This window comes from Euprymna scolopes, chromosome 8, assembly GCF_053919585.1.
Source record: "Euprymna scolopes isolate OS-2025 chromosome 8, ASM5391958v1, whole genome shotgun sequence".
Lineage (NCBI taxonomy): Eukaryota > Metazoa > Mollusca > Cephalopoda > Sepiida > Sepiolidae > Euprymna > Euprymna scolopes.
Window position 1 is genome coordinate 63,737,071 of NC_136489.1, and position 6,000 is coordinate 63,743,070.

At 36.8% G+C, this 6,000-nt stretch overlaps 1 protein-coding gene across 1 annotated transcript in view; it reads right to left on the minus strand.

The window, feature by feature from the left end:
- The window catches only part of LOC145284045 (uncharacterized), a 107,566-nt gene that overhangs the window by 100,985 nt on the left and 581 nt on the right, over positions 1–6,000 (minus strand). The gene's annotated exons all lie outside the window — the stretch shown is intronic.

Sequence of the window (6,000 nt, forward strand, 5' to 3'; positions counted from 1 at the left end):
ACTTTGGTGTAGGGGGCTACTATCAGGGGAAACATCTACTGGGGTACTATGTAGGGATTAGGGCAGCGAGATGTTGGTTCACGTTGCACTTGAACTTATGCATGTCAGTACAGTTGGGGAAGCAGTGACCTGGAATGAAATTCCAAAGTCTAGCAGTTCTGGGGAAGAAATTACTGGAGTAGAAAGATCTTTTACATCTAGGGATCTCTACAGTGTGGGGGTGGGATTTTGCAGCTTGTCGGGTCTGTCGAGGGTGTATACGTCGTGGGGGCACAAGTGCTTGCAGATCTTCAGAGCATTCACCATTATAATACTTGTAGAACAGGCAGAGCGATGCAACGTTTCGACGATGGGACAGAGGCTGAAGTTTAGATGCCAGTTTAGGACCTATCAGATTTGCGACTCTCTTTTGAACCCTGTCAAGGAGCGAGAGACTAGTAGCCGATGCACCGGCCCAAATATGAGAGCAATACTCCATACATGGGCGAATAGTGGGCTTATAGAGGTACAGGATACTTTCGGGTGTTAGAAGTTTTCTAGCACGGTAGAGAGCCCACCTTCCTTGAAGCGGCCCTGGCGATGCCCTCGATGTAATTGTTCCAACTCATGTTTGCTGTGAATGTTAGGCCAAGGAGCTTGAGAGACGTACTCTCAGATAAAGAGTCGTTGGCCATTGCTATAGGTGGTAGAGAAGGTTTCTTGCAATTATTGAATGAAACTAGTTTTGTCTTGGTGGCATTGAACGTTACCATCCATTTTTGTACCCATTCCACTACTGATTGGAGGTCATCCTCTAGTGTTTCTGCCATTACTTTAGATATATGTTCATTTGTTTTCCTGTTGTGCCTGCTATAGAGTGTGGTGTCATCAGCATATATACCCATCTCAGAGGCAATTTTGTCGGGGAGGTCATTTATGAATATCAGGAACAGCAGAGGTCCAAGGATAGATCCCTGGGGCACTCCCGCATTTATATCATATTGTTTAGATGTACGACCGTCGAGGACAACCTGGATTTTTCTCTTATCTAAGAAGGATTTAATTATGTTAAGTATTCTACCAGTGATACCGTAAGATCTAATCTTCCTGAGGAGACCCTCATGCCATACCCTGTCAAAAGCCTTAGATATATCTAGAGCTACCGCTCTGCCCTCTCCCGCTTTGTTCAGTGAATCGTATATGCGTTCAGAGATTACAGTGAGGATGTCTGCCGTGGAACGGGCTTGTCTAAATCCATATTGATGGTCGGTCAGAAGTTTAGCATCTGTAAGGTGCTGGACGAGAGCATGGTTAATGAAGGTCTCAAATATTTTGGCAAAAGTGGGAGGAGGCTAATAGGGCGATAATTTAATGGGTCAGTTCTTTCGCCAGAATTCTTGAATACTGGTACCACAGAACCAGTTTTCCAACAGCTCGGAAAGCAAGATTCATTAAGGCATTTGTTGTAGAGTTTGGAGAGAACTGGAGCTACTTCGGCTGAGCAGTTTTTTAATAGCACAGCTGGGATGAGGTCGGGTCCACATGCTTTGGAAGTGTCAAGGTTTTTTATGATAGCATGCACCTGAGCAGGGGTAATTATCAGATCGTCTAGCGTGGCGTCTGTCCGCATAGGAAATTGAGGTAGGGGGTGGTTTAGAGGGTTCAGTGTGGAGTTTGAGGCAAACCGACTGGCAAGCATGTTAGCCTTCTCGGTTGCTGAGCAAAGAACCTCGTGATTGTTGGTTAGTGGGGGAATTGTTGATTGCCCATTATTTACTACACTGTTGTAGATTTTCCAGAAGTCACGAGTTCCTAGTTTTTGTGCTTCGATGCGTTTTTTAGTGGTTTCCGTAAATTCCCTCTTAGCTGTCGCTATTTCTTTCTTAACGTTACTTCTAGCTTCTATGTACTTCTGTCTGTTTGAACTGGACTTATGTCGGTTAAACCTGCGGAATGCATGCTGCCTTTGAGCAATGGCAGTTGCGCAAGTCGAAGTAAACCATTGGGGAGAGTGGGGCTTGCTATAGAATTTCCGCATGGGAACATGCGCTTCGATTGCAGTTTTGAACCATTCAGTGGTCTCGGTTTCACACTGTTCAGCAGGAATAGAAAAAAATATTTCCCCATGGGGCGTCTCTGATAAGATCTCTGATAGCTTCCCAGTCAGCCTTTTTATAATATCTCGTTGTTTTGAGCACTGGCTCTTCAGTTTTGGGTCTAGAGTTTAGGGCGATTTCAACCATTATCACCGCATGATCAGCGTTCCCAAGTGGGCTGTCGGCTTTCTGTTACACAATCATCAGGAACTGTGGTCAAAAACAGATCTAATAGTGATGGGTGTTGTTCTTCTTGATCAGGGAAGCGGATTGGAAAAGTAACAATTTGCGATAGAGAATGAGATACAGAGAAGCTATGAGTTGCGCTGCCTGCTGCATCTGTGTAAGTAGAGAATCCAAGCCAGTTTTTGTGATGGACATTAAAGTCGCCAAATACATGTACTTGGGCGCTAGTGTCGAAGGAGAGTGCTGCGTCTATGATGTCAGATACTTTGTTTATTATGGTGCAGTCTTGGGTCGAGGGAGAGCGGTAGAGAAAGTAAAAGTAGCTAATGTTGTGTTGCATGATTAGTCTAAAGCACATAAAGGCTTGATCATCCGTTTCTAGGTTTGTTTCTCTAGTCAAGGGAAGGATATTACGGATGTAAACTCCAATATTTATTCGCGGAGTTTTTACATAAAAAAACACCCTACAATATTTTAAATCACGTAATATTTGATAAAATCCCGAATTAACATTTATAATAATTCAACTCTGACAGAATAACAGTAAATTTACTTGAAATTTCCAACAGATTTGCGCAAGAAAAACAAAAAAACAAAACAAACATTAATTAGTAGAGCAGACTTCACCACCCTACTTGTAGAAATAAATGTAACACCTAATGAATTAAAAACAAACAAAAAACATGATAAAACGAATTAAATGTTTACTCGGATCGAAGTACTAAAACAAAAAAAAAAAAAAAAAAAAAAAAAATATTTCTAAAGTTGTTTTACGAAAGCAACACGAACTCTTATATCTTGTACAATGCGTCGAATAACTTCCGTAAATGTATATATGATAATAAATTCATGCCGAATGGAGAAATGTTAGACTTTTACCAGAAGCTGCCTGACAATTACGAAATATTCTAAGTGTCAATTATTAGGTTGATGCAAAAAAAAAAAAAAAAAATTACGTTCAACTTCATTTCAAAAAAGACATTTTTACAACAACCTAATAGCAAAGTGTAACATGTGAAATTATTATGCACATTGGAGGGTAATTATAAATCTATTGGTGGCTTAAATTTTGATGTTCAAAATACGTATCCAATCGTTTAAGATAAAATAACTCTTTGGAAAAATACCATAAAAATAATTTTTGTACAAATTAGCATGTAGGGTATAAATTCTTGACAAAGGCTAACTGAGGAGGAATCTGTAGAGATTCGCAAACGCTGTGGAAATTGGTGTAATTTTCTACGAGAATCATGCCACCAATTCATAGAATGAAACGCTCTGTAATTAAGGGGTGTATAAACGAAGATGATCACAGAAGGAGGGGGAAAATATATGAAAGATAGTTTTTACATAGGAAGTATCAGCAAGGCGCCGTCACATCTAGCCACTGGGTGTTTGGCGCTATTGTTGAAGTTGCCAACCGATGTATTGTAATGGAATTTGCAGATGAAAACGCAGAAGCGTTTAATCTGATAAGACAATACATTCTATAAGGCATATTTGTAAGCGATAGATGGCGGTTTTATGCAGGTATACACCAAATTGACAACCGGATATAGATCTATTGCATCGTAGTTCATAATAGAAACGGGTAATTTCTCTAAACAAGGTTTGTAGATAATGAGAAGTCTAAGCATTAAAATAGGTCTTATCTTAAACATTACACCGAGTCATTTTCAGTAAATCGTTAATTTATTTTACTCATCTAAACTCGAGAAATGCACGATTAACATACGTAAACACCGAATAAGTAAAAGTCAAAATGACTGGCACCAGCTATTTCGCAGAGCAAGTTGCAGCCTTGACCTTGCGATCAAAAACCAAGATCTAGTGAAACTGAACGAACTGATGAGACTTCGGTAGATCTGTTTAATTCGTATCTTTATTAATTCTAGAGGAAGGCGATTTAACACATAAATTTGGCGGAGTCGTTTGCTGTGACATGTGTATTAATCTACATAAATTATTTTCATTTTAAATGAATTCAATTAAGTATTTTTTTTTTAAATCGTTTAAATTACTTTCCATAATTTTCACTTGCTTCTATTCTATATATGTAAAAATAAAAGACGTCTACATTATTTTCCTTTTTATGCTCTTTTTCTTAAAGATAATAACATTTTGGGTTTGTATTACTGTACACAGATTCGAAAAAAGTTGTCAAAAAAACAAATAAATAACAAATAAATGTTATCAAAGGCAAGATAAGTTACTTTTCTACCTAACTGGATATATCTTTTTGTGTTTTTATTCAATGTAACATTTATTCAGCTCGGAAAACATACAGTGTTTACACATGTATTCGAAAATCCAAGCTGGTGTCTCACACCCTCTTTAACACCGTAAGTTTGGAAAAAAGGTGTTATAAATAAAAAAAAAACTATACAAAATACTATTAAAAACCCGCCGAATATATGTCAACCTATGTCACGGTAACATATATTGAGCGAGTTTTTTAACAGTATTTAAACCGGTTTTTCTATTTATTACACCTTTTTCCAAACTTACCGTGTTAAAGAGAGAATCGGCCGCCATATTGAATTTTCCAATACATCGGTAAACACTGTATGCTTTTCGAGATGAATAAACATATTAAATTGAATAAAAACACGAAAATTATATCCAGTTTGGTAGAAAAGTAACTTATCTTGCCTTTGATAACATTTATTTGTTATATATGTGTTTGACAACTTTTTCGAATCTATGTGTACAGTAATACAAACCCCAGATTTTTATATAGAAATATCAGATTCCTTCCGTTTGATTCGATCTTAGTTTTGATCGCAATGCCAAGAGTTCTACTCGCTTTACAATATTGTTTGTGGCAGCCAGCTGGATTTTTACTCCTTTTATAATTACATAGTTTAATCATGCATTTCTCGACTTTAAATATTTTCTTTTTGCTCGAAATGACTTCATATAATATTTTTAAATAATGCCTGCACAGACTTATTTTCTCATATCACTGACAAACGTCATATACTGACTTTACCAAGAAACGTTGTCGATCCAGACTATTACATTGTAAACAGACAATTGAGAACATGTAAATGAGGGTCAAAAGAAAACATGCCAGAAAATTCGGTACGTCGAAAAGTTTGTTTAATCTGGTTTATGAAGAAAGCCAGAGTAGTGCAAATAAATTTGGCAAAATGCGTAGCATAAATTCACATAAATTTAAATTGAATGTATTAATTTTAGTAGTTTGTTTATTACGTTTCATTTTTCAGTTAATGTACCGGTTTTTATCTTTATGTTGCAATTCTTTATGAAACAGTAGATTTACTATTTTAGTTTTAAGTTTTGTTTCGTACTTGTAGAAATTTATGTTTAGAGAGTGTGGGGAAATAAATTTGGTAAAATGTTATGCTGCATCGCGTGAATTTCAATAAATTTAAAATTTAATCTGTTGGGTTATCAGAAAAACACACCCTGAACCGCCCCTCTAAACATAAAAATACAAACAGATCCACTATTTCATAAAATTTTATATTTAGTTTTATTATTTATTTCTGGGTTCGCATTTTCGGTACTGATGCAGAGAGTGATCCGTGCTGAAATAACGTTATTATTAAAAAAAAATTCTTTACATGGGGAGAGGGAGTGTATTTTGTACCAAATCTGTACTTTTACCTTACAATTGAATAATAAAAAAACAAAGACAACTTTAATTAAACGTGGAAATACGATTTAAAAATAGCGAGTATCACTATCTGTATTAGCACCGCATTTTCTTTCC